At 40.5% G+C, this 26,208-nt stretch overlaps 1 protein-coding gene across 6 annotated transcripts in view; it reads left to right on the forward strand.

Annotated features, from left to right (window-relative positions):
* The first annotated feature begins 1,740 nt into the window (after window positions 1-1,740).
* The window catches only part of FANCC (FA complementation group C), a 95,821-nt gene continuing 71,353 nt past the window's right edge, over window positions 1,741-26,208 (forward strand). For 2 of the 6 annotated variants that reach the window (XM_086868371.1, XM_086868375.1), the window contains exons 1-2: window positions 1,762-1,843; window positions 2,936-3,033. The gene's annotated coding sequence lies outside the window, so the exon portion shown is untranslated. Of the gene's footprint in view, window positions 2,113-2,935; window positions 3,034-22,906; window positions 24,170-26,208 lie in introns of those variants that run through there. The other 4 variants (XM_086868370.1, XM_086868374.1, XM_086868369.1 and 1 more) reach the window with 4 other exon arrangements.

The raw sequence follows: 26,208 nt of genomic DNA on the forward strand, positions 1-26,208 counted from the left end.
TGGATGTGTCACAAGTGTTTCAGCTGCCACAGCAGCTATACCTGCTTGCCATTGGTGCAAGGTAAGGCTGCAATGGAGAAGATTGTATTTAGGGCTGATGATGCACAGAACACAAGGCAGTTTGTGTTTTAGTCTGTTTTGCTAATCCAAAAATTCTCACAGGCTCTTCTCCAGGCTTAACTCAAGCTGCCAGTTAAGAGTTGCAAGATCTTTGAGTCACCTAGATGAATTAGGATGTCAAGTGTGTGCAGTGGATAGAAAATTTTGCACAATAGAGCACAAAAAATGTGGCTTTTCTGTCCAATATTTCCATCCCTTGAGCTCAAATCTCTGCAGTGGATCCCACTTTGGAGGTTCCTAGCTCCCTAACATGCCACAGCCTTATGAAACCTGCTGGGGAGCAAGGCATAAGTCAAAGAAGCTGAGAAGTGGGGAGATTGGTAGCTGGAGGTTGGAAATTGCTTCCCAGGCAAGGAAGGGCTCTGCCTTAGTTGAAGAGGGGCTAGACTCACTTATGGGTGTGTGAATGAGGTGGATTTCCCCATCTGTTGAGGGAGGAAAGCCAACTGAAATATCTGAAAAGTGATTTATGGTAGAAATGAGAGATTCTGGGTACTCTGAAAGAGTAATCCATTTGATATGATTTAGGAGACCCAAAATGATATTAAAAGGTTATTTCAACACCTAGATAAAACTGATTTTACTGCTCCAGGTTGAGTCAAGGTTAGTACCCGTGGATTTTTTCATCTGAAGTTTGTCTTGGGGAAAATATATGTAGGAAGGCATGTCTGCCTAGCTTTTTGAAGGAGAAGAGAAGGGAAAGGCATTTAGCAAAAATTACATGGCAACTGTCGTGGTTTTAAACCAATAACTAAGAAAATTACTTACTTCTTGCTGTGAGATATGGATTAGAACAAGAGCAAAACAGGCATAAAACTTAAAAGGAAAAAAAAGAAAGTTTATTGACAAATTACAATAATAAGAACACCAGAATAAACTTCCAGAAAAACCTCTTCATCCCTTATCTACCCACTATTCCCTTGTTCACATGACAACAGAGACAAAAACTTTGGAACTTTGATGGTTAAAACAGTCCCAATTCTTGCTAAAGTCTTTTCACCAGTCTTTATAGAGAAACAGAAGTTTCTTCCTGTCAATTTATGGAGTTTCTCACAAGAAAACTATTTTTGTTATTGTTTTCCATTGCCCTAATGTTAGCTGCCCAGAGCTGCTATTATTAGAGTTCACTCCTCCCATTTCACATCACTCTGAAGTGTGTATGGGCCATGAGTCTAGAGATAGCATTTTTAAGGATAAGTTATTCAAAGGCAAAAAAGTCATCTTCATCTATTTTGTGAGCTTCACTAGAAAACAGTTTTCTCATTGCCTCTCAAGGCTTCAAATCTCCCAGCACTTCACTATACCATAATTACTCTACTTTTTACTCAAATTTACACTTTGAACACTTTATTCCTCTCTAGATCCTGTATCATGAATTAAAGGAGTTCTTTTCAGGACTTCATTGTCCATCTCCATAGTTTTAACAGAGAGATATTTCAGCTTAATTAAAGCATCTTCTTAATTCTCTACCTTTTCTGAAGCTTCTTTTCTTTCCTGTCACTGGTAGTTTATAAAGTCTCTTTTCATGTTGATCACTCTCTTTTTCTCTCTCTGGATAAAAAGATTAATCCGCAAGTCTCATCTGGGTAATGAAAGAGTTAAAATCTTGCCCAGGCTTTTGTAGATGGTTCGGAGATCTCTGCCGAACAGGAGCTGGAGCCGTCTGCGATGGAAGGTTCCTCATGGCTGCTCTGGAGAGTGTGGCTGTCTCCACTTGCTGCAGGTCCTGAGCTTCTCTCCCTCTTCACTGGGCAGTTTCTAGTGAATGTAGTTACAGCAAAACCTGCAGCCGAGCCAGAGATCAGCCCAGCCCGGCCTGGCCCGGGGAAAACCTTCCCCAGGCCCCCCCATCTCCCGGCCGGGAGCCGCTGGGCCCGGCCCCATCCCCGCCCGGCCGCATGGCCTGGGCAGGGACGGGAGGCCTGGAGCTCCGCCACCCTCCACAGCCAGGAAACAAAGAGAACCCAGAGAGCTCTGCTTTTACACTTTAAGGCAGGGTTCACAAGTTGATCCCAGTTTTCAATGGCCTAAACTGCTGTCAATTCTCAGCAATGACCGATAATTGGTCAGGAGAAAAGACTCCAGGCAGTTCCCAGCAACTTCAACTCCCTTAAAGGTAAAGTAACTCCATGACAGTAACTAAGAAGAACTCAAAGGAATAACACTATCATGCTTCTTTTCTTCCAGGTTTTGTAACTTGGATGAAGGAAAATCTTTGCTTTTTTTCTACCTGGTGACAAATGTGTCTTTTCTGGAAGACAAGAGTTTGCACCTCTATGGTCTTGGCAGGTCTTGGCAGGGTGTGTAAGTGGAGAGCTTCCTTTAGGAGAGCCTGCCATCATAGAGTGCTGCTCCTTTACTAAACTGTACTATATGACTCTATAAGACACCAAACATGAGTGACAAATAGCCCCTGAGTTGTCTAAATTTAAACTAATAATCCTGAGAATCAAGTAAAAAAAATGTAGGGCTTTTTTTTTTCCTTTGGACTGTAATTTTAATTTAGTCAGTGGTACTTTGGGACTTCATGAAGCAATTCACATACTTCAGAAGCCTTTTTGAGCTGCATCTGAAGCAGAAAGTTGCACAAGGAGAAACAATAAGCATCTGATTTTTTTTGTGGAAGGGACCTGTCTCACCCATCTGAGATGTGCAGAAGAGCTATACTGAGATAGCCTTGTGAACCATAAACCTAGGCCTACAGGTCACTGCCATTATAACCAGTCTTTCTCCTATTATTGTTGCATTTTATAATTGTGTTCTGGTTTTGCCATTCTGTTTTAATTTATCACCTTTTAATTTTCCTTGTGTTTAGATCTTAGAAAGCCTTTTAAGTCAAGGAAATTTCTGGACCATTACCTCTGTGGAACCGGATCCATGTAGGGCAATAGTTGGAGTGGGGTTCCTTTTAATGTAAGTATTATTTTACTCACAACCGCAACACCTCTTCCTCTTTTTGGCCCTCCCCTTCCTTGCTTTCCCTTTGTACATCCTTACAGGTATGTCAGCATGGCATCCAGGATGGCTCATGGTTAGCTAGTGAATGGAGCTCTGCTCACAGATACCTGAGATGCAGTTTGAATTATTTCAAAGAGCCAATGAAAAGAGCTAATGCAGAAATACAAGACCTCTTGTGATTCAGTAAGACTTTACAGTTTTGATTTGGGGCTGGGCAGGCCTGAAGAATCCCAGAAAAAAAATCTCTGTAAGAAGATTTCAGAGTGTATCCCCTGGGAAATTATTACCTGCATCTCTTCTCTTTTTTTTACTTTCTGTTTCATGTATTTATTTTATGATTCAGGTGCTGCATTAGTCTAATATAGAGTTTACATTTTTGAAAGCTTGTTTTTATTCGACATGCTTAGCAGAAAAATGACTAATAGAGGAAGCCCATGATTCTCCTAACAAAAAGTTATATGGACTCTGATCCTTTGAAGAGTTAAATCCTTTGTTTCACAATCATGGTAAATAACTACTACTATTCAAACTGGAAAAATTAAATCAGAAATTGGATGTGAGTGCTTTAACTGATAAAAATAAATATAAAAAAGTTTGAGTTTTACTGCTAACGAGACTTGTTTCAGCTTGGCAGCATGGAACTTGGATATTCTGTGTGCAGTACTACACAGACACAGTGGTGCTGGTTTGTTTGCCTTGGTAGATGCAGGGTGAAGGGATGCTGAAACACAGAGAAGCAAATAGGTGTGTGAACTGTACAGCAGAAAGTAAAGGAAACATCAGAAAGAGAAATAGAGAGAACTACACCTGAGCCCATGTAGAAGGACTCACAAAAATGTCTTTAAAAGGTGTGTTTGAAGTTTGTGTAAAATGACGAGGGGTGTCATTCTGATGGACAAGGGAGGTTTGGCTGCGCCTGCATGCTGAGCATAAGAGCCCAGTGTTCCTACTCAGAGGTGAGGTGATAACTTGCTTTGGGGGATATTTTTTTATAATGTTGATGCTGGCTTTTTGAGTGTTTTTCTATGCAATGTGTGTGTGTCTGTGAGTGCGTATGATGGGAAACACACGAGTGTGTAGTAAGAACTGTGGTTTCAGTGTATGGAATTTGCTACTGGCAAGTTATTTTAGCATTGAGTCCAAGAAAAATACCACGTAGGCTTATGTTTTTGCATGTGTTTTTTTGTCCTGAAATGTATTAAAAGTCTTCCAAAATGTGGGAAGTTGCACCTTGGATTTCACTGTTTCCTTGGAGCTGACATTCCCAGTGCACATTGCTTCATCTTCTGATTCTGCTTTAATTTCTGTTCTTTAGCTAAAGGGAACCTTAGAAGAAGAGGCTCCAGACAAGTACTTGTCTTCGGCCTGGGGACTGGCTTCCCACTGACTTTCCCTAAAGATTTTTCTTCTGCACTGTTGTACACACCATGGGTGGGAGTCTCTAGACCTCCTTTCCACATTCCTGTTGTTTTGACTTATTTCTTTGGAGTACAAATAGGATTAAGCAGAATGGACGGGTACTGACTTACTGGAAGTGGTCTTGTTAGCTTCCTTAATGTACATGTAATAGAAGAAACAGGCTTTGAATTGAAGACACTCCACTGCGTCATTTAAAATTATTTTCTCTCAGTATATCTTTCCCTTTCAGGTGTTCTCTGCGTGGGTATTTGGAAGAACACTTAATTTTTTTCCCACTGAAATTGTGTATCAGACCCAGAAGTGGGCTGACCCATTTGAAGCTGTTTTCCTGAGAGCACAGAGTTCCAGAGAGCACACATGCCCTTAATAAGCACCATATTACTTCTCACATGCAATCTGACAGACTAAGTATCTGAAAAAGCAGAGGCTCTGGAAGCTCAATGAAGAAGCACTGCAGGAGGACTGCTTAGGAAACCATTGCTTATGGGTCAGCTGGGAGTCTGGTTGTTGTGCTGGCTTTTCCTGGGGCTTTTTGGCTTTTCTGTGGGAATTTGTGATATGTGCATCTTGGTGGGTGTTTTTCAATTCCTGAACTCTGGTCACAGAATTATAGAATTGTTGAGGATGAAGAAGACCTCTAAAAAAATGAAGTCCAACCTGTAACCCAGCACTACCATGCTCACCACCATGACCCAAAGTGCCACATCCACACACCATTTGAACACTCCTAGGAGCGGTGATGCCACCACCACTACAGCAGCCTATTCCAATGCCTGACTACCCTGTCAATGAAGAAATTTTTCCATCCCCAGCTCCCTCAGCTGCAACTCATAGGACCTGTTCTCCAGACCCTTCACCAGCTCCATTGTCCTTTTCTGGACACACTCCAGCACCTCAATGATTTGTTGAATCAAGTGGGCCAAAACTGAACGCATTCAAGGCGTGGCCTCACCAGTGCTGAGTACAGGGGAACAATCACTGCCTGGTTCTCCTGGCCACACTATTGCTGATAGAGGCCAGGGGGGCATTGGCTTTCTTAGCCACACATGCTGGCTCATGCTCAGTACCCCCAGGCCCTTTTTCAGGGGGAAGCTTTCCAGCCTGTAGTCCTGCCTGGGGTTGTTGTTGCCAACGTGCAGGACCCAGCACTTCTCCATGAATCACATACCATTGGCCTCAGCCCATTGATCCAAATTGTCTAGATCCTTCTTCAGAGCCTTCCTACCCTCCAGCAGATGGACACTCCCACCCAGCTTGGTGTCTTCTGGGAGCTGATTAGGGGCACTTGATCTCCTCATCCAAATAATTGGTAAAGATGTTAAATAGGACTTTGACCCAACACTGAGCCCTGGGGAGCCCCACTAGCAACTGAACATTAACTGGATGTAATTCCAGTAACCACAAATATTTGGGCCCAGCCATCCAGCCAGTTCTGAATCTAGCAAAGGAAAGGATACACTCACTCAGGCCATGAGTAACCTCAACAGCTGTTCCAGGAGACTGCTGTCATGAATGGTGTCAAAGGCTTCACTAAAGTCCATGTAGACAATACCCACAGACTTTCCCTCTTCCATTAAGTTGGTCACCCAGTCATAGAAGGCGATCAGATTGGTCAAGCAGGACCTGCCTTTCACAAACCCACACTGTCTGGGTCTCGTCCCCTGGTTATCTTGCACATATTCTGCCACATAATGACACTCAGGATAACCTGCTCCAGGACAGCCCCCAAGATCAGACCGACAGGTCTGTAGTTCTTCTGGATTCTTCTTTTAGATGGCAAATGGGTCACATTTGCTAACTTCCAGTCAGCTGGGTCCACTTACCAGTCAGGATTGCTGGTAAAGGACGAAAAGTGGGTCTCTTGAGAACTTCCATCAGCATCCTCAAACCTTCGGGTAGATGCCATCCAGTCCCATAGACCTGTGTGTGTCTAAGAGGCATTTAAGACTGATGATAATTTCCTCCTGGGTTATGAGGGCTTATTCTGCTCCTTGTTGTTGCAGTGTGCATTTATTTTATGGTTCATAGCTAATGGTTCAATGTTAACGGTTTATTCCAGTGTTCCCCTGTGTTCCCCCCAAGTTGATATATCCCTAAGTTGTATCCTCCCCTACGCTGCCCATCATTGTAACCCAACTCCTTATTCCTGAACCTTCCCTGCTTGTCACTGCAACCCTGCCCCTTCTTCCAGACCCTTCTTTGTCAATCCCCAGTTGAGCCAATCCCTGATAATATCACCCCTTTGGAAACCCCCTAACCCTCGAGGCCCCCTTGATCCATGTGACCTATCCTCTCCTCCCCCTTATCCTCACTGGTTCCGTGTTGTAAACCCCACCTCATGCTCCTCCCTCATTTGTTCTTGATTGGTTAAAATTTTGTAACCACCCCCTGAAACTTCCCTTTATAAAAACCTGTGCACGGAGCTGCTCAGTGCTTTTCCTCCCTGGCCCTTTCAGCTTCAATAAACCCAGGGTGCTGGAACCCGCACAGAGAGCCTTCTCCTTACTCTTTTGCCTTACCCCTGACCTACCTTGCTCCTGTAGAGCAAGCGGCTCTAATGGTTTACCCTCTGGTGTTGCTTCTCCAAGGCTGTTCGCCACACCTGGCATGGTGCCAGGTTGTGCACAAAAGAGCAAGCCAGGGCTCTGGTGATGGTGTCAGCTCATCACTGTCTTTCAGCTCAGGGGCTGAGTACCCTGAGGACAGCTGTTCTTGCTATTGACATCTGTGTCAAAGAAGGCATTAGGTATATCAGCCTTCTTTACTCATCCCTTGTCACTCTGTTTCCCTTTGTATCCCGCCAAGAATGGAGATTCTCCTTAAATCTGCTCTTGTTGCTGATACATTTGTAGAAGCATTTCTGCTGTATTTTACAGGACAGACAGATTAGAATCTCGTTGGATTTGGCCCTTTTAATTTCCTCACTGCATAACCTCACAACATCCTTCTAGTTCTCCTGAGTTGTCTGTTTCTCCTTCCAAAGGTCATAAACTCTCCTTTTTCCTTGAATTCCAGCCAAAGCTCTATGTTCAGCCAAGCTGGTGTTTCCTGGCTGTTTGTCTTTCAGCATATGGGGACAGCTCCTGTGCTCCTGTACTTTTAGAGTTTCATTCTTAAAGCATGTCCAGCCTTCTTGGACTCATTTGCCCTTCAGGACCAAATACTTGCTGCCCAAGGGAGTCTTTCAACCAACCAATCTCCTAAACAAGCCAAACTGTGTTCTTCCAGAAGTCCCAGGCACCAGTTTTCCTGCCCTCCTCCTCATATCTGTGAGAACCAAAGACTCCATAATTTTCAGATTGTTATGCCTTAAATGGCCTCTGGTGATGACATCACCCACCAGACCTTCTGTGTTTGCTATTGGGGTTGCTGAAAACCCAGGCAGAAGGCCACAGGAATGCCCCTCTTTATCATGGAGAGAAAAGACAGTACCCACACTGTCCCTTGTTAGTAGTTATGGAAATGTTACTAGAAAGTTCCCTGTTTCCCTTGTTGTCATTGGTTCATTTTTGCTGCAGTGTTTTAAATATTCCTAACCACCTCTCTTCACTGGATCCTTACCCTCAGACTCCTCCCCTATCCTAGTTTATATAAGTTACTGTAACACCTGAACCCTGCCCTTTTGGTGCACCCTCTACCATGTATGGATTACATGTTTGTTTTTTTACTATAAAAGCCTTTTTTTGGGGGGGGGGTCATCAAATTGAACCCGTCCTATTATTTTACCACTTTGTCTCTGGTTGCTCCGGTCTTGAAGCTGTGGTCCCCAGCTACAACAGTTTGCAAACAGTGGGTACAGGAGCTGCCATCCCTAGCTGGCTCACACACCAGCTGTGTCAGAAAGTTCTCTCCCTAACACTCCAGGAACCTCCTGGACTAAAGCACTGTTTGAGGGCAAGTCCTCCAGGCACAAGTAAAGCACTTGCAGTTCACAGAACTGAGAGAAGCAGTCTTGTGTTGGCAAATTGGTGGTTATATTCTTTTATAAATGTGCTTCAGTTGACATTTTTCCCACTTTGCTCTCTTTTTTTTCCAAATTTTCAACAACACAAGAAAACCCCTAAATATAAGAGGGGCTAGCATTGTTCTACATTCTTTTCTTTTGAAATTCTGCTACAACAAAACCAGCAACAGGGAAGAATGCATAGGATTTTTTTTTTTTTTTTTTTGTGCTTTGTCTATGAGTAGATTCTTTCGTTAAGGATTTTTGTGTTATTTTCTGTAACTTTTAGTTGCTGTTTTTTTAATAAAAAGGACTTAAAAGGTGAGTAGGATTTTGTGATTCACTGTATATAGAGCATAACCTTACTGAGAATACACAGACAATGAAGATACTATTTAACTTCAGAAATTCTGTTTGCAAATTAACAGTTACACATTTATGATCAAAGAACATAATATTTCTCATCAACATAGCACCTCAAATATTTGTTTCTACATAGTTTTGATAATAAAGTGCTTCTTAAAAACAAGCAGGAAAGAGCCACAATAAAAAAAACTGTCGCAGTGTAACTGAAGCAAGTGAAAGGGGAATCCTGCCTTCCTACAAGTGCCTTCTGGCTTTGGTTTTGGCCCTCTTCAGTATCATACAATTTTATTTAGCCACCAAAAGAGGTTACTAAATTTTCAGGAGCACTGAGAGCTAGCTATGGTTTCTCTGTTGGATGGATGCTGATTGCTTTGTTCCATCCTACAGAGGTAGGAAAGAACTATCAAAGCTTTTTCCTCTTTTATTTCTTGCTATACTTTGTTCCAAAGGAAGCGCATTCTGGAGACATTCACCATTGTAAATCATGGCTTAAATTTGATACTTGGTCATCTGTTTAACTGCTGCTCTGTTTTCAGACTTGTACTCAGTGCTGTATCGTCGGGAGAACAGAGGATGCTGTATTGTCACTTGAAAATATATGAAAATCATAATGGATAGTAATAATCTACAGTAAAATTACAGTAGTAAATTGTCAGGAAAATACTGATACTAAAGAGTCCTTTATGTTTCAAAATTAAAAGCGGCTACACATTTTATTTATTGTGTTCCATGAATCTTTTCCCATTCTTTTATGATTGTATCTTACACTAACTGCTGACATCTAAGCCTTTCATCTACCACAGACGCTCCATATTCCAGCAGGCCTTTGATCCAATATGATTGTCTTGAATGGGATTATAGGGTCAGAGCATTTTTGCCAGAGCTTTTTGAGATGCAGTGTATTTCATAAGGGGGCCCTTTTATTAAGATTTCTTCTGCCACTGTAATGGTAAACATAGATTTGTGATCTGTCCTTTACAGCATATTGAACAAAAATTATGCCATCATTATTGGATTAGTTACCTCAGTGCTTTCAGAGATTAACTTGTTATCATTACATTTTTTCTAAATGGCTTATTGCTTCTTTAATACAAATGGATTTTGAGTGGCCTTGAAGTATAAAATTAATAAAGGGACAAACTGTGTAATCTAATTTTAAAAAGTGTGACTTTAAGCTTCACACAATTAAACTGGATTTAAATTCTCTCCCATATCTTTATCAGGGTTTAAATTCCCTTGTGCATTTCCATGGAAGAAAAGTTCCATGCTTAGTAACTCAGGAGGCATGGAGGAAAGAATTTTCTGTAACTAGTTGATATAAGATGAGTTGAAGTGGATATGGAACTATGATACACAGAATTTACTGTGTACACATAAATGCAAAGAGTTTAGACCAGCAGTCTGGTCAGATATTTGCTTCATGATCTTCATATGTGTCTCGAAAAATATTGCTGAAAACAGATGTTCACTGGGTCAGCAGAAACACAGCCAAGATACTGGTCTCCACACACCCTGTGAAAAAAATGGCATGTCTAGGTACATGCCCATTTTAGCAGTTTGTCATAGCCTGGGAACAATGATGTACAGCACTCCATAGCATACAAAATTTGCAACTGCATGTTATTTGCAAGTGGCTGAAAGAAGACATTGCCTCTGTGAAATGTGCAACTTTGTATGCTGCTGTGGAGAATAATTTATATACATTTAAGAAGTTCATGCAAAAGCATCTTTGTTAGGTTCTCTCTAATATCTTTACAGTACATGATATCAAATGGAGAGGAAAACTCCAGGAATAAATAAAAGGACACCTACAATTCTGTTAAAAAGAATGCATTGCTTTCCCCATAAAATGCTGACTCCAAGTGTATACTACCTTCAATAAATCATTTTCTAAAGAATAAAATGCATCTAAATAGTTATTCTGGGAATTGTCATTAGTGGTTCTGGCATAGCAGTAAAACACTGTAACTTTGGACACAGATTAGTTTAATCCTTTGTGGAATCTGACAACATTATCATGTGACCATCTATTATGTCAATTAGCTTGACTTCAGACATGTGAAAAGAATTCAGTGACGCTGGATCTGCGGCTTCTGAATGTTGCTGCAGTGGCTGTATCTCTTTTATTAAGATAAAGAAATTTGTGGTTGTTTCTGGTTCCCTGAGTTCTATTTCGGACCTCCATACTGCTTATATATGTTCACTTATATCTTTCACTTGCATATTTACTTGCTGCAATTTTCCCCATTTTTTCCCATAAGAAAACAGAGACATTTGAGTAAGGTCTTCTAAACAGCTGTCAGGTAATGTGGAAATAATTAATGATAAAGTGGAGGGCCACAAGAAATTTTCCTTTTATTTTGATGCAACCTATTCTGTTCAAGAAAAATATACTTTCTACCCAGATGAGTGACATCTAGGTATCCTCACAAGGAAAAAAGTCTGTTAATAGGAAGAAGAGTTAATTCCTGGAACAACCCAGTGAAAAGAAAAATATTTTCAAAGGTGTGGGGTGCTTTTTGGTTTTTCCAAGTATTTGTCCACAGGAAGCTGCAGTTTAAAACTTGGGGCATTTAAATCTTTTGCCAGTATACCTCCTGAACATCTGATATGGATTTCAGGACTAAAGCTATCCATTTGGTGAGAAACTTTTTGCTCAGGGTAATGTGCAACATGTTGGACAATCAGATACTACTAAATTCGGGTATACATCTGGGGTGCTGATAACTGTGTTTTGGAAAAGTGGTTTTATTATTAATTGCCTGGTTGAAAGACTTAAACCATTTGGTGCTTGGACACATTGGAATCTTTTAAGTAAATAGTTTAGTCTTGGCATCCTTTCACTGTAACTGCTGCAACTTATCCAGTTAATGTTGAAGGGGTGGATGTTTCATCTCGAAGCACACTTAGAAGGACAAAATTTGATTTTATACACACTGTCTCTTATACTAAAAGCACAGATTTTCAAACACTTTATGAAAGTCCATAATTCATGCCCAGCCACAGGCAGAATTTGCAACTATTTCAGCCTAAGTTGGGAAAGCACCTTTTTCTTTGTTGGAGAAACCTGCATTTCTTAGACTGCCTTGAATTCAGGTTGGGAGTCTGACATCACTGACTACAGTCAAATATTGCTATCAGAATTTGGTGATAGAGGAAGAAAATTTACATTTAAACAGGTTGTACAGTCATGGAATATAAGCATATTCCTATATGAATATCAATATATTATAATAAAAATTGTTAAGCATCAATCCTGCAAGTCTTTACTACATGCTTAACTTTCAAAGGACTCCTAAGTCTGTAAATCTAAGCAGATGTGTAACTATTTGCAGGATTTGTGCCTTAGGACTTCTCTGTATCCTACGTAGCTCCATGAAAGTCAAGTTTGGGATATTTAAAAGCCTTCAGGTGACATATATGCACCTTGTTGAGGTGTTAAAACAATTTTTAAAGTAGAAGATATTCATATGTCAGTGAAAATAATTTAAAAATAGGATAGAACACCTATCAGGACCTGTATGTGTATCTATGTGTGCACAAAACAAACAAATACCTACAGCTGCACTTCAGCAGAAAAGGTACAAGATTTGGTAGTGCAACAGGAGATCAATAGGATTCCTGCAATCATCTTTTGCTCTACAGCTCTGAGTATTTTAAGAAAATAATTAGTTTCACTGCTGCAATATAGTTTGCCCAGTAAAAATCTAGAAACTTCCACATCTACTGATCTCAGCCAACAGTGGCTGAGAGGGATGTGTTGATACTTAGTTTTGTCTCATTAAAAGTGGTGAAGTCAAATCCCAAAGCCCTGCTGCTTCCCTCTAAAAGTAATCACCCAGAGAGTTAAACTCTGGTGAAACAAAAGAAGTCTGTCCTTTGACAAGATCAGAACTGGTTTAATGGACTAATAAAGCTTTACAAATTTCAGGTAGGCCATTTCACTTCTAAGAAAAGTCAGTACTCAGGTAAAAACTGCAAATATTGGAGAACTGGCAGCATAAGAGGTTTTTTTCTGTACTTGGGCATATTCGTATTATCACAGTACAGACACATTATAGGCAGTAAAAAGTAATGACTTTTTACTAAACATACAGACTGTCTTATTTATTATTTTTTTAACCCCAGCAACAATAGCAATTTTTCAATAACAGTGTTTTTGCTGTATTTTCACTTTGTTTTTTAAAATCTGAATATTACAAAAATATAAACCCATGTGCAGATGACTGTTCTGAAAGATATCTGACCAATCAGCTGCATAAGTTTCAAGATTTATTTTGTAGAACTTAAATTAACCCATGGTTTATTCCTAAATGTGCCCATCTCCACTTCTGAGAAAGAATAATTCCACTGAATGCTCATATTCTGTTTCAGGAAATCAATTCTAAATGTATTTTCTTGACTTTGTCTTTTGCTACTGCACTGTCTCCCCAGAAGGTGTTTTAAACTGTTTTTTTTATTATATATAGGCTCTTGTTAAAGACTGTAAAACTCTGCCTGTGTTAAACTTTCCTTTTGACCTGCTGGCCAGTTGATACTCTGAATGATCCTGTCTTTGTGCAAACACACTAGATACTTAGGAGAAAATGAAATACTTAATTCTTAGGGAATAAATGCTCAGTCAGAGGTTTTGTTTCCTTGGCAGGCAAAAAAAGATGCTACACTTGTCAGAAGATGTGAAAGGTTAATCAGATAAACTGATAGGAAATTTGCCAGAGTGCTACACTTCCATTTTTCATAATAAGGATAATTAAAACTGCATGACTGGAATGCATAGAGGTGACTCAAATAATTGACTGGTTAATGTTAAGAAGGTGTAAATTCTCCAGAAAAGCCCTGTGCATACCAGCTGAAAATGCAACCCATGAAATAAATCCATCTGCCTACATTTGTTTTAACAGTAATACTGACCTTAGAGCAAGGTATTTCCGAAGGATTTTTAATGACCAGCTGGAGTTAATAGCCTCTGGCTGTACCTCAGGCTTTAAACTCTGCCTAGCAAGCCATTAATTCCTAGGAAATGCTCTGTTACTTGGTTGTTACTGCTTAACAGCATGACAACCTAGACTGTAAATAGCTGTTAGCAGAGAAAATATTCTTAAATGCACATAGTACCCTCCTTCAGAAAAGTCTCCGAACTGTTTACAAGGTGAGGGTTCTGAAAAAGAAAAGTAAGCAGAAATTATTATGTTGCTGGGAAAATAGTCTTTCATAATGGACAGGTCTAAGCAGACGCATATTCTCAGTATGTCTCTGAGAAATTAGATACCCTTTAGGCTGTGTCATTGCCCACTGCTGGTGTTTCTGGCTGTAGGCTAGGGAAGCAACAGCATTACCCACTTCTACTGCTGGCTACTGGCCAGCACAGTCTGAGTTTTGTGGACGTTTATGAGTCTTCTGGGGAAATATGTTGAACGTCTGCAAATGTCTCTCACCAGGGAACCAGAACGCCAATAAAAAAAAAAGTTGTTTATGATCAAGTCTTTTTGTGTGTGTACAATATCTAAGACATCTAAGGCAATAGAGCCTTATCTGCAGTGATTCTGAAGGTGAGAAAAACATGATTACTGAAAAGGATGAGCCAGACAAAAATAATTTCTGATTGCTGCCATGTCTTCAAGAACATCTGTGATGACATTAGTAAGTATGACATTAGAAGTATGAAGAGTCAGACACAGTGACTGACAAGCCAGAAGAGGCACCTGGCTGGAAGCCAGATTTTCTAGCTTATTCTGTAACACCAGCATGGCCAGAGTGGCACATTCAGGCCACCATTTCCCATTCGAGCACAAGCATTAGTGAGGTCATAGCCAAGGAATTTATTCCTGATGCTGAGAAACTGTAAGCTCGTGTCTAACAGCATGCACATCAGTTGCACTTGCCACAGTACGCTGCCTAGCCTTAAGCATGGGACCTAAAGCTTTGCCAGGCCATTAGAAAAGGCTGTGCAGAAGGCTTTGCTACGTATGCAGCTACACTAGGAAAACAGAGCTTCTAGAGCCTGAAATTTATTCATAAAAATACACCATTAAACCCACCTGCTTCAAATTTGTGTATGAGAGGAGACTAATACTACAGATTTGTAACAGTACTAAATATAGTATGATAAATAGCTTTTGTCACATGTTGATTAAGGAATTTTATCATATGGATATGAATTAAAAACAGTGATGAGCATAAAACTACAGGAGAAACCAGTCTCAAAGGTACAGGAAAAAAAACATTGGTCTTCTGTTAAAGAGCATTTTGCAACATTGATCTTTTTAATTTCATCATTATTTATCACTGGCCTACTATGAATTTGGTAGGTCTAACATGGTTACAAGTTCTCTGAACAAGTACTAATACATTTTGTTATAATTTTAAATGGAATGCTCACGAAGCTAGCAATATGACAGTTTGAAACCTGTTTGTTGCAGACTTTCTGGAAAGACCTCTTGTACTTTCTCCCTGTTGTTTTCATAATTAAGCTTTCTTTATTCCATGACAAACAAGTATCATATCATTATCCAGCCACAGATCACACATTTTCATGCACTGGCACAACTCAAAGCAGCACTAAATCATGTTCATTTTTGATTTCTCTTATGGGTACAGAGCAGCCAAAATTGAACTGAGTGCCTGGCAAAATATGAATCATCAGGATGTCAGCTGCAGTGCAAGAGCAGCTCTGACAGAAGATGCACAAGATCTTGCTGATGAAGTTTTTGCTCCATTCTCTTTACACCTCGAGAAAAAATCTAGATAGGGTCAAGCTCCCTGTCTTCTCATTCTTTTGGCCCTCTGTTCCCATGAACAGCTTGGCTCTCACCCTGTGGCATGGAGAAGCATTTTGAGAGGTAGTAAGTAATGCCACAGCCCCCACATATTTTGAATATTGAGGATGCTGGAACCACTGAAAATAGATAATGTCTCCCTAACTAATACAGTTACTTGTTTTACGTGTTGCATTTCACATGTTGTAATGTACAGCCCCACATGATCATGTTTAGAATATTTCACTGCTGTATCCCATACAACAGAATCATAGAACAGGCTGAATTGGAAGGCACCCACAAGGATCATTGGATCCAACTCCTGGCCCTGCACAGCACCATCCCTGAGTCACACCATGTACCTGAGTACATTGTCCTGATGCTCTAGTACTCTGCCAGCCAAGTGCTGTGACCACTTCCCTGGGAAGCCTGTTCCAGTGCCCCAGCTACCCTCTGGGTGAAGAACCCTTCTCAAATGTCCTCCCCGACACAGCTTCAGGGGTTACCTGAAGGGTATCTGGCATTCTGTCGCTGATCAGCACAGGGAAGTGATCAGAGCCTGCCCCTCCTCATCCCGTCAGGAGGAAGCTGTAACTGCAGTGAGGTCTGTCCTCAGTCTCCTCCAGGCTGTACAGACCAAATGGCCTCAGCTGCTACTCATACAGCTTCCCCTCAAGGCGCTTCACCATCCTTATGGCCCTCCTCTGGATGCTCTCTAACAGCTTAATGTCTTTTCTGGATTATGGTGTCAAAAACCAGTAAATACACTAAGAAATCACACAAGCCTTTTTACATTCTAGGAACTCACCCAGTGTCACTTTCAGTTTCCTTCTCAGTTACTAAAGTTACTGATGGTTTATTTTTTTTCTTTACATTACAGCCTTACAGTATTTAGTTAGTCCTTGGAAAAGGCAAGAATTAATGATTTCCTAGAAACCACAAAGCCAACAAATGAAGATTCAGAGCATCCAGGCTTCTTTAGTCATATCATTTCAGTAGATATTTTTTACATAATAATTATTATATTTGCTTTTAAAATACTTTTCCTTAGCTCCCATTTCTACAGTATTTTACAGTACGAGTATCTCTTTAGTCATTAACTAGATGGGGAAAAACTGCCACTTGAAGGACGGGAATTCAGCTTCATATCATGTTTGATATAATATTATTTCATGACAAAAGCTATTTTGTGAGATCAAATATGAAAGAACCTCTTATGGTATTGTAGCTGCTACCAGAGATTTTTTTTATGCCCTCTGAAATGAAAAAAATATGTAAAGGTAAGGAAATACATAGTTTAAGCTCAGGTTTGAGTTCTTAAGCAAACTCCAGTGGACATCTCTGAGAGATAACATGGAAAACAAGAAGTATGACATTGTGGGGACAAGAGAAACAGGGCAGCAACAAACTCTATGCATTAAACTTAGGATTGCATTAACAGCATTATGAGCTTTTCAGCTCCTACTTTGTGATTTTTAATACATTAAGATTTACTTTATAGGTGACAGTAACTTGGCATTATGATGTTCAGATTTGGATTAATTCAAAACAGTTTTTTAAACATTTATTTGTAGTTTACAGATACATACTCTCAGTCTTCAACATAATACAATATTTATTTTTGCAATTTCATTTTGAGTGATGCATTTGCATATATACCTTTCATTTATAGAGGTATTTGAAAAAATATATTTTCCAACCAGGCTTTATGTGGTCTGCACAAAGCTGTATAAAGCTCTTTTGAACAGTATGAATTATATTCATGCAAGTGATTATCAGCTGTGAAAAAGATTCAGTGTATTAGATTATTATTTAAATATTAGATTATCATTTAAAGGTGATCCAATGTAAATATTCAGCTAATGATGCAAGAAATTAAGGGAACAAAGGAATATTGTATTAATGAGAGAATGATGGAAAACAAATTGGTATTTTGTCAGAGATGTCATAAGGAAGGGATTAAATCTGAAGATAGAAAAGGTTAAAGAAAGGTTAATACCAATAAAGGAAGAATGATTGCTAAAATAGCTGAAAGGAGATTTATGAAAAGTGCATACCACCGACTTGCAAATATGAGTATTGCAGGCAAAGGAGTGTGGATGACAAACTGTTTAAAGAAGGAGAGAAGGCAATAGAATACTAGAGTTAAACTTCCTTTGGGAGGTCAAAAAAGCATGATATTGCAGTGTCCAACAAGCTAAATGAAGGAATGAGAAAAACAAGGTTTTCAGTTAATGTATAGAGACTGTGGGGGGAAAGTTGGCGATCCACGAACTGTTGTTTTTATTTTCTGTCATGGAGCTGTTTCAGCCACTTTTTGACTAACACTGGAATGATTCTACAGACTTCTCTATACTATTTTCATAGCTACTTTAAACAAGCTGCTCAATAAGTGGGGATATTTTCCATTTTGAAGGGATCCCAACTGAGGGATTATTTTTGTGAAGCGGTGGTCTGCAACACTGAAAACGTAATTTGTAAAGGCATAAAGGCTACAGTCGTAGACTGGCCTATGTTGCTGTGAACAAATGATCATACACAGCATTCAGCAAACATAGAAAAATGCAAACCATAAAGATGAGTTTGTCAACTGGTTAGCTAACCAAGCATGAGATTAGTTTAAAGACAAAAAGAAGTACCTTCTCACTGTCTCTCCATTCAGTCCTCTTTTCCTATGTTCTATAATTTTTGGTGTTTTGATGGGGGTTTTGTTTGTTTGTTTGTTTTGTTTTGTTTTTAATAGCGAAGTCATCACTAGGAATACTAAGGTGGAAATTAATGCATTGAGTAGATATTGGTAATTTCACTTTCATCTGATGTATAGCATTTTTGTTTACGTGTTAGATTTGTTTGGTTTTGATGGAGATATAGGCTTGGCAAAGCTTATATACGTCTTAAAGCAGTCTCTTGTTTCAAGCAAAACTATGTTAGTGTGGCAACTGTGCTTCCATTTTTAACAAAAGAATTTAATCCATATGACAAAAGGCAGTTATGGAGAAATTTATTCGTTTAAAGGCTTTTCTTTTCTCCTTTTATTCTTACACTAGTCTTATATTCCATGGACAATGACTATCTTGCTGCATTTTTAGTACATTTCTAGTACATTTAGTCAATTTCTGTATTTAATGGAATTAGAATGTACAAGCTGTTTTACTTGCAATGTTTCAGAGTGTTGTGGGCTAGTTTGATATTTCAGTTTCAAGTAGTGACCAGCTTTCTCATACTTTTAAACTGTGAAGAAAAATTAAGTTATTGAGATAATACTTGCTTAATTTGAAAATATCACCTGTAGTAATCAGGTTTGCAAAGGAAAAAGCTAAAGACTTTCAGTGTATGATAAAATCTTTGAGTTCACTGATATACTTTATGATATTAACTTCATCTTGTTATGAAGCTAATAATGCTTCATAACTTACTGTGAGTTTGACTAATTATGGAACTCACTATGAAGTTTTGTAGCTGCATACCAATTATCAATAAGCAGTTTCCTGTATCTCCAGCCCTCTGAAAATTGGTTCCAGCATGATCTTTATCATATTTTCCTGGCTTTATTTTGACTTCTGCTTGCTGCCAGTAAAAACAGCATTTCCCTTTTTATCATCTTAAATTTTGGTAAAATCTCACAGGTTCTAGAATGTGTAAATAGCTCTTTTAGTTAAGGAGAGTATTTTATATAAAGCAGGAAGGTCACACATATGAAACTGAAATGCTCACTGGAGTATTTCATCCTGTTAATAGCTGTCAGTAAGAGAACAGGCCAAGGCAAAGTCATTAACTTTCCATCCTGTAGCAAGTATTTCATGCTTCATCTGTATATGTTGCAGGAACTTTTTAGAATATCAATAGGGAATACCATGGAAATTACTAAGATCTCTGCTTCAATGCACTGTGCTTGATTCCGTGGAAATGGTCTCCAGTATTCAAATGTTCAGCAGGACAGCACCAAGACATCATGAATTTTTTTAATTGTCTCAGTGTATTTGGAATGATTAATGTAACTCATGCTTTCTTTGAATAGCACCTGCTGTGAGTGCAGACAGGTACAGGGAAAGGATTTATTTTCAGGATTATTTTCCACAAGAAAATTTATAAACTATAGATAGAAATGTAATCACCAACCTAAACACTTCAGCTTCTCTAATAACATTTCGGAAAGATACATAATAAGACGAATTATGAAAATCTTGACTGTGCCAAGATTAACTAAGAGATTGATATATGGTACAATTTCTAAATTTTATCCTTGTGACCATGTTTTTTTACCAGTCTGACAAATAAGAGTCAGCCTCAACAGAAGGTAGGAGAACTCCTCAGGTCTGATTTAAGGAACATTACACAGCACTGGTCAATTCAGGGCCAGTTTTTTTTTAATCCTACAGAGACTCCCCAGCAAAAGACTTGATGGCATTTGCATTAAGAAGAAACCAAACATATTAATCTATCACTTGGAACACAGGAACACAGAAAATGTTCCTTTCCTGCTCAGGAGCAAATAAACATCCTCAGGATGTCAAATTAACAGGAATTACATTCCAAAGAGAAAAAAAAAATAAAAGGAAAAGAAAATAAAAGAGAGAGAGAGAGAGAGAGAGAGATAAAATTATTCCAGTGTGAACCTAAAGGCTGTGTGGGATGCACTGCTCACAAAGTTCATCAACAGGATTTGCAGACTCTTGATGCCTCCAAGAAGCAACTCCCCTTCTCCTTACTGAAGGCAGTTTCTTTAATGGAACATTAACATAGAAAGCATAAGCAGCCATGAAATTATACTGCAAATCAAATGGGAGATGTGGGAGAAAATGAACACCAGGAACTCATGGAAGCAAACATGTCTAACTATTCTGCTAACAGCTGCCCAAAATACAGTATTTTAGCAGGTAAATTGACAAATATATAATCAGCATCTAGAAATGCCACATTTGCCTATTCAGAAATCCTCTACTGTGGCTAGCAAACAGCAATACACTGAAATCTATTGGTCACTTGTTACACATTGTGGTCTTCTCTGGGAATCTCTTCAATATGCTTTATGCTTTGCTTGCCACTGCAGTGTTGAGGCAGTTCCAATCCCAACTGTAAAGGACAAGAGTATGGCTGTAGCACCTGCCTTAGCTCTTTGTTATCTTGTACCAACCATTTTGAGCAAGCCACAGACCTCTATGAAGGTGTTCATAGAGTGTTCATGTTCACTTCAGCTAAGGGGTCTAAGGGCATTTTGCTTGGTACTTTCCTGTTGCTTAGAGCAGTATGCACTCTTCAGTTTATCACTATGATGTTCATAAAATATATTCCATATGTGGTGGTCATATGCATTGATAATTCTATTTACCGTGCACCTTTGTGTGCCTCACCTGCAGTTCATCCCATCAGTCTACCTCCCCCAGCATTTATTCTAACATTGCAAACTCCTGAAAAGCTTCAAACAGCTGGAACTCTTCCTTTCTTTTTTTTCCCCACCTCTTTTCCTTTTTCCCTTCAGACTTGTCAAATATGTATTTCTTTCTCTTCCCCTAACAGGAATACAGTTGTTAATATCGAACTAATACTGGCAAAAAAGATCACATGTCCATATTTTGCCCTGAACCAAAGTATAGTATCTGCTGTGTCTCATCAAAGTGCAAAGCTTAATGACGGGCTTTGGCAACGTACCTTGGGGAAGGGGAGATTGCTACAGTTCTCAGAGAGCAGCCAGGAATTCTCTGGTATTTGGAATATTCTTTCCAAAATATTCAGAATTTGAAGTAATGGAATCCTTACCTAGCAGTACTATTTCTGGTGACTTTTAATAATCTCAAATATTATTCGTGTCAGAGATTTACTATTAAAAATTCTCTAAAGCAGTTGTATTAGCTCTGTATGTTGTAGTAGCTGTTATTAAAGATCAAGGCTAAAGAAATAGTCCCCATAACATTTTTTTAACCTCAAATGTTTTGCATTTATTAAATGTGGGAGTGGCAAACACCCTACAGACTGTCTGAAGTAACATAACATTTATATTTGCATTCACTTGATTTTTACTACCTATTTCATTATTTTTATCAGTGTCACTTATTTTTTGACTATTTAAAATGAGGGTCTTTTGAAGGTAATATTACCAAGTGTTCTTTCCACCTACTGGAGTTTATTCATATTAGTAATTTCCTTTCATCTTTGTTTTTTATTTGCACCTATTTTTTATATATTTGTCTAGTGTACCCTTTCCCATGGCTTCCTTAAATGCCCTAGCTTAGCTTTTTTTTTAATTCCTGCATTTATTTTTTACAGCTTCTTGAATATTACAATGATCTTTAAGCATAATGCATAAGAACTTTTTGAGCAGTTGGCTTGCTGAACAGCAACAAAATTGTCTAAGTTGATGGTGTAAACATCAAGCCAATTAACAAAGGCAGGTTTTTGCTACTCTGACTATGGGATAGAAATACACTTTGGACAACTCTGGAATACATTCAATCAGAAACATAAAAAGTTATGTTTTCAAACTTCTTCCACTCAAGCTTCTTCCAGTGTACAAGAACTGTAAAAAGCTTCTTCCAGTGTACAAGAACTGTAAAAAGTGTCATGAATGAAATTAATAATGTTGACATTTAAGAAAGTATTGACACGATTGATGGTAGAAAGCAAATTCTTCCATGTTTTCACTTGACAAAAAAAGAGGAGTAGAATGATTAAAAGAGTTGCATGAACTATCAGCTGGACTCATTGTGTGCATATGGGCATTACATACAAAGCTCCAAGTTGTGGTCTGCAAATGTGTTGGATGTATGGGAAACATCTCTTACAGTTTGTCTTGATGGGTTGCCTGATGACCAGTTGCTGTTTCCCAAGAAAAAACTCTGAAACTTTCACAAACAAGCCTTTAATTCATCAGGTATTTCTGATTTGATAGGATAAAATGGGAAGAGTAATTTAAGTAATGCATAGGGAGTTCACTATATGGGTAGGTTGAATTTGCTTTTGTACTGACAGGGATGTCTCATTTCATAGAATATTGAAAGGAGTGGTGATCAGAAAAGAGGCAACCTCTGAAAAAGAAATGGAAGAAGAATGCAAGAATATGAAAGCTGAATAGGAGTAAGGAGTTTGAACACCAGCTGGTCTTGTAAAATTGTGAAAACAAAACCAGCAACTTTAACTTCAGCCGCCGTGGTAGTCATGTTCAAGCAGACTTTAAATCTTGAACACAAGTCTAATACAAACTAGCCTATACCTCAGACCAGTGATCTCATTGCAATTTAATTTAAAATCCACCTGAAAAGCAACAATTCAACCTAGGTTCAAGAGAGAGAGCATTCTGCCTTAGTGACTTTGTTCTTTCAGATAATCTGTTTTGTTTTTCAATATACAGGAATGCAATGAGCCCCTTCAAGAAACTACCAGTTTCTTCGAGGAGGAAATAAGGACAAGGTGGTGTAGGAATGCATATTTGGATGAAGATGCTAGCAAACAGAGAATTCTGTGTGCTGATGGCTTCTCAAAAAGACAGGGGTAAATACAGTAGCAACTTCCCACCAGCTCTATCTTGCAAAGCGAACATGGGAGTAAAACGGAGGCAGGAGTGAAAGAACTACCAGGATAAACAGGAGAAGGAGCCAAATAGATCAGTTGAACAGGAAGACTGAGAGGAAGAGAATTAAGGATGACTGTGTAAGTGGGCTAGGGAGTGATGAGCAAAAATGCACCAAGTCTGCATTTCTCAAATTGACACCAACAAAAATTTAAGCAAATCGAGTATTTCTTTCCAACCCTAAATTTATTCAAAACAGAATTTTTTATTTACTCTGTGTGTACTCAAACCGATAGCATTTGTTCACAGGGATACAAAGACCTGCTATGTTCAGAAAACCGAAAAGAAGCAAAAGTTTAACATGTTTTGCACTTTATCTTACCAAAGTGGTGAAGCTGAAGGGTTTTGTTCATTCACAAGAGCCCAGGGCAAAGACTGGGCAGGCCTTGGCCGCGGCCAGCATTTGGTGCACAGCGGCTGAGAAGGCACAACCCACACCGGGGCCCCGGGTGTGGTCCCCGTCACTTTGGTTTCCCTGCGGAGCCGCTCCCGAGCTGCACGGGCAGGATCAGAGAGGCTTTGCCTATGCCGGGTTCAGCCAGCGAGTGCTCGGCGTGCGGGCAGCAGCGGCGCCTCAGACTCACGAGGAGCCCTGCGAGCGCCCTGGCCCTCAACACCGACAAGGCCTCTGTCCCAGCTCTGGCTCGTGGTGTCCCCTGTGTGAGTCGGGCAGCCAAGCGTCCGCAGGCTGAATCTGCAGGTTCACAATCAAAGAAACACGGAATATTCCGAGTTGCAAAGTACGGACCCAGAAGGACCACGGAAGTCCAGCCCCTGGCCCTGTGCAGGACATCCGCACGAGTCACACTATGTGCCCGACAGCCCTGTCCAAACTCTTCCTGAACTCAGTCTTAGTACTTTGCGGCCTGTTCCAGTGCCAGCCACCCTCTCCGTGAAGAGCCCGCACTGGGCGCCGCGGCTCTGTCACGGGTCACCGGAGGTCCGGCGGCCGGGCCCAGCCCCGCCCCGCCCCGCGCATGCGCGGCCCTGGGCAGCGGGGGCAGCGCGCGCGAAAATTCCAAAGGCGCGGCGCGGCGGGCGCGGGTAAGCGGCGGGAGGGGCGGCACGGAGCGGGTGCGGGGAGCTCCGGCGGGACCTGCCCAGGCGCTGGAAGGGCAGCGGCTTCTCGCCCGTTCCGCCCCCGCTGGCCACGCCGCGGTGGTCGCGGGCCGGGGGCTGTCGTGGCCGGAAGGGGAGCGCTAGTGCGGATCATCCGCCGGGCTCCGCGCCCTCCCCTGCTCCCCTCCGCCGGAGCCGGCGGCGACGGGCCGGCCGGGAAAGGCGTCGGGACGGCCGTCCCTGGGCCTTTGAGGTCGGCAGGGGAAGGTGGCCGTGGCGGTGGGGCCAGGCCATGCTGCATCCTGAGAGGTGCTGCCCGAGCTGCTGCGTGCCTCATCCCTGGGGTCGTTGTGGTGTCCGTGCCAGCGTGCCCCATCCAGCCTGGCCTTGATGGCGATGAGGCATCCCCAGTTTCTCTAGGCAGCCTGTGCCAGTGCCTCACCACTCTCCGGGTGAAAAGTTTCTTCCTAATATCTAGCCTAAATTTTCTCTGTCTAAGGCCATTCTTCCTTGTCCTATCACTATAGGCCCCGGTAAAAAGGCCGTGTCCAGCTTTCTTGCATTCCCCGATAGGTACTATCTGGTCCTGAAAACATCTGCAGAGAGAGACATCAACATCTCTGCTGTCTGCCTTTTGCTATTCCCCGTCCTTCTAGGGAGGAAACAGTGACAAAAGGTCATTTTGTGATATATGTGCAAGATCGGTGCAGCAGTAATACATGGATACCTTCCCACATGGTTGATAGAGGGAGGGGTATTTGTTTCTGATTCAGCAGACTTTGCCAACTTCTGTACTCTTCAATCTGCCACAGGCATCTGTGGTGGAGGAGCTCCATTAGAGCAGGCTTTTAAAGAACACTGTCAGAAAATGTTGCTGGCCTTTTATTTAAACTAAAGATTAGGGAAGACAGATGTCCCATAAGTGCTTGGAGAATCTGACATTTTAAGTTTTGTGTTTGGTTCACAAGTATAGATAATTAAATTTCCACTCCTCTCAAAAATTTTCCGAATGGCTATTTTTCATATGGGAGAATAACTAAAATAACTAAAATGGGATAATGTTCATTCTGAGTGAAGAAACTTTCAGGTAAAAGTACAGTGAATAAAAATCTAGTGATGGGCTTTTTGAAAACCAGGAGAATCTTCAGAATTTGTGATTTTGTTTCTGATATGTAATTAAAGGAACTGAAGCTGCCCCCCATCTCTTTTGTGTAAAGAAAGCTTTATTGTCTGCCCCCAATAAATGAATTAGTTTATGTTCTGAGTTACATTAGTTACTTGCTCCATTATTTGGGTTTATGCTCATCTCCCCTTCTTTGCACAAGATTGAAAAGTTGTGTCATAAGAATTGGTCACCATATGGAACTTGAAGCAGGGATAAAGACATTGCTGAAGGCACAGCGGCCAAATCCCTGGGAATATGTTGGATTTGGGCGTTCCTGCATGTTCCTTGGGCGCGTTTGGCGCAGTGGGGCAGGTGCACACTGCTGCTACCTCCTGGGCCTCTCTGCGGGGACTTGACTCCAGAGAACGTGGCTCTGGGAGAACCCAAGTCGGAAACAGATCCCAAAGGTTAGCTTCTTGCTTACAGGCATGGATCAATTTTGGTAATAACTTCTGTACTTCTTATCGTAATTTCCTCAGGAAGTGAGATGTGTGTGGTTCTGCCTCTCTGTGTCTTTGACTACTAAGGATTGAACATGATAATTTTAATCAAGTTTGAAAGCAAGATAAAGGTTTTAAGTGGTTCTGTTCCTATATACTAAAATTTGAAGGGAGGGTCAAAAAGAAAGACTGATATTCCCCATATTGTTAGGCAGTAGTCCTCCAGGACTGTATCACCTCTCTTACAAAGACAGGCAGAGAAAGTTGGGACTGTTCAGCTTGAAGAAGAGAAAATTGTGCAGAGAACTCATAGCCACCTCCCAGTATCTGAAGGGGGCCTACAGGGAAGCTGGAGAGAGACTCTTCATCAGGAACTGTAGTGATAAGACAAAGGGCAGAGGGTTCAAACTGAAAGAGGG

Source organism: Cyanistes caeruleus, chromosome Z, assembly GCF_971803275.1.
Source record: "Cyanistes caeruleus chromosome Z, bCyaCae1.hap1.1, whole genome shotgun sequence".
NCBI lineage: Eukaryota > Metazoa > Chordata > Aves > Passeriformes > Paridae > Cyanistes > Cyanistes caeruleus.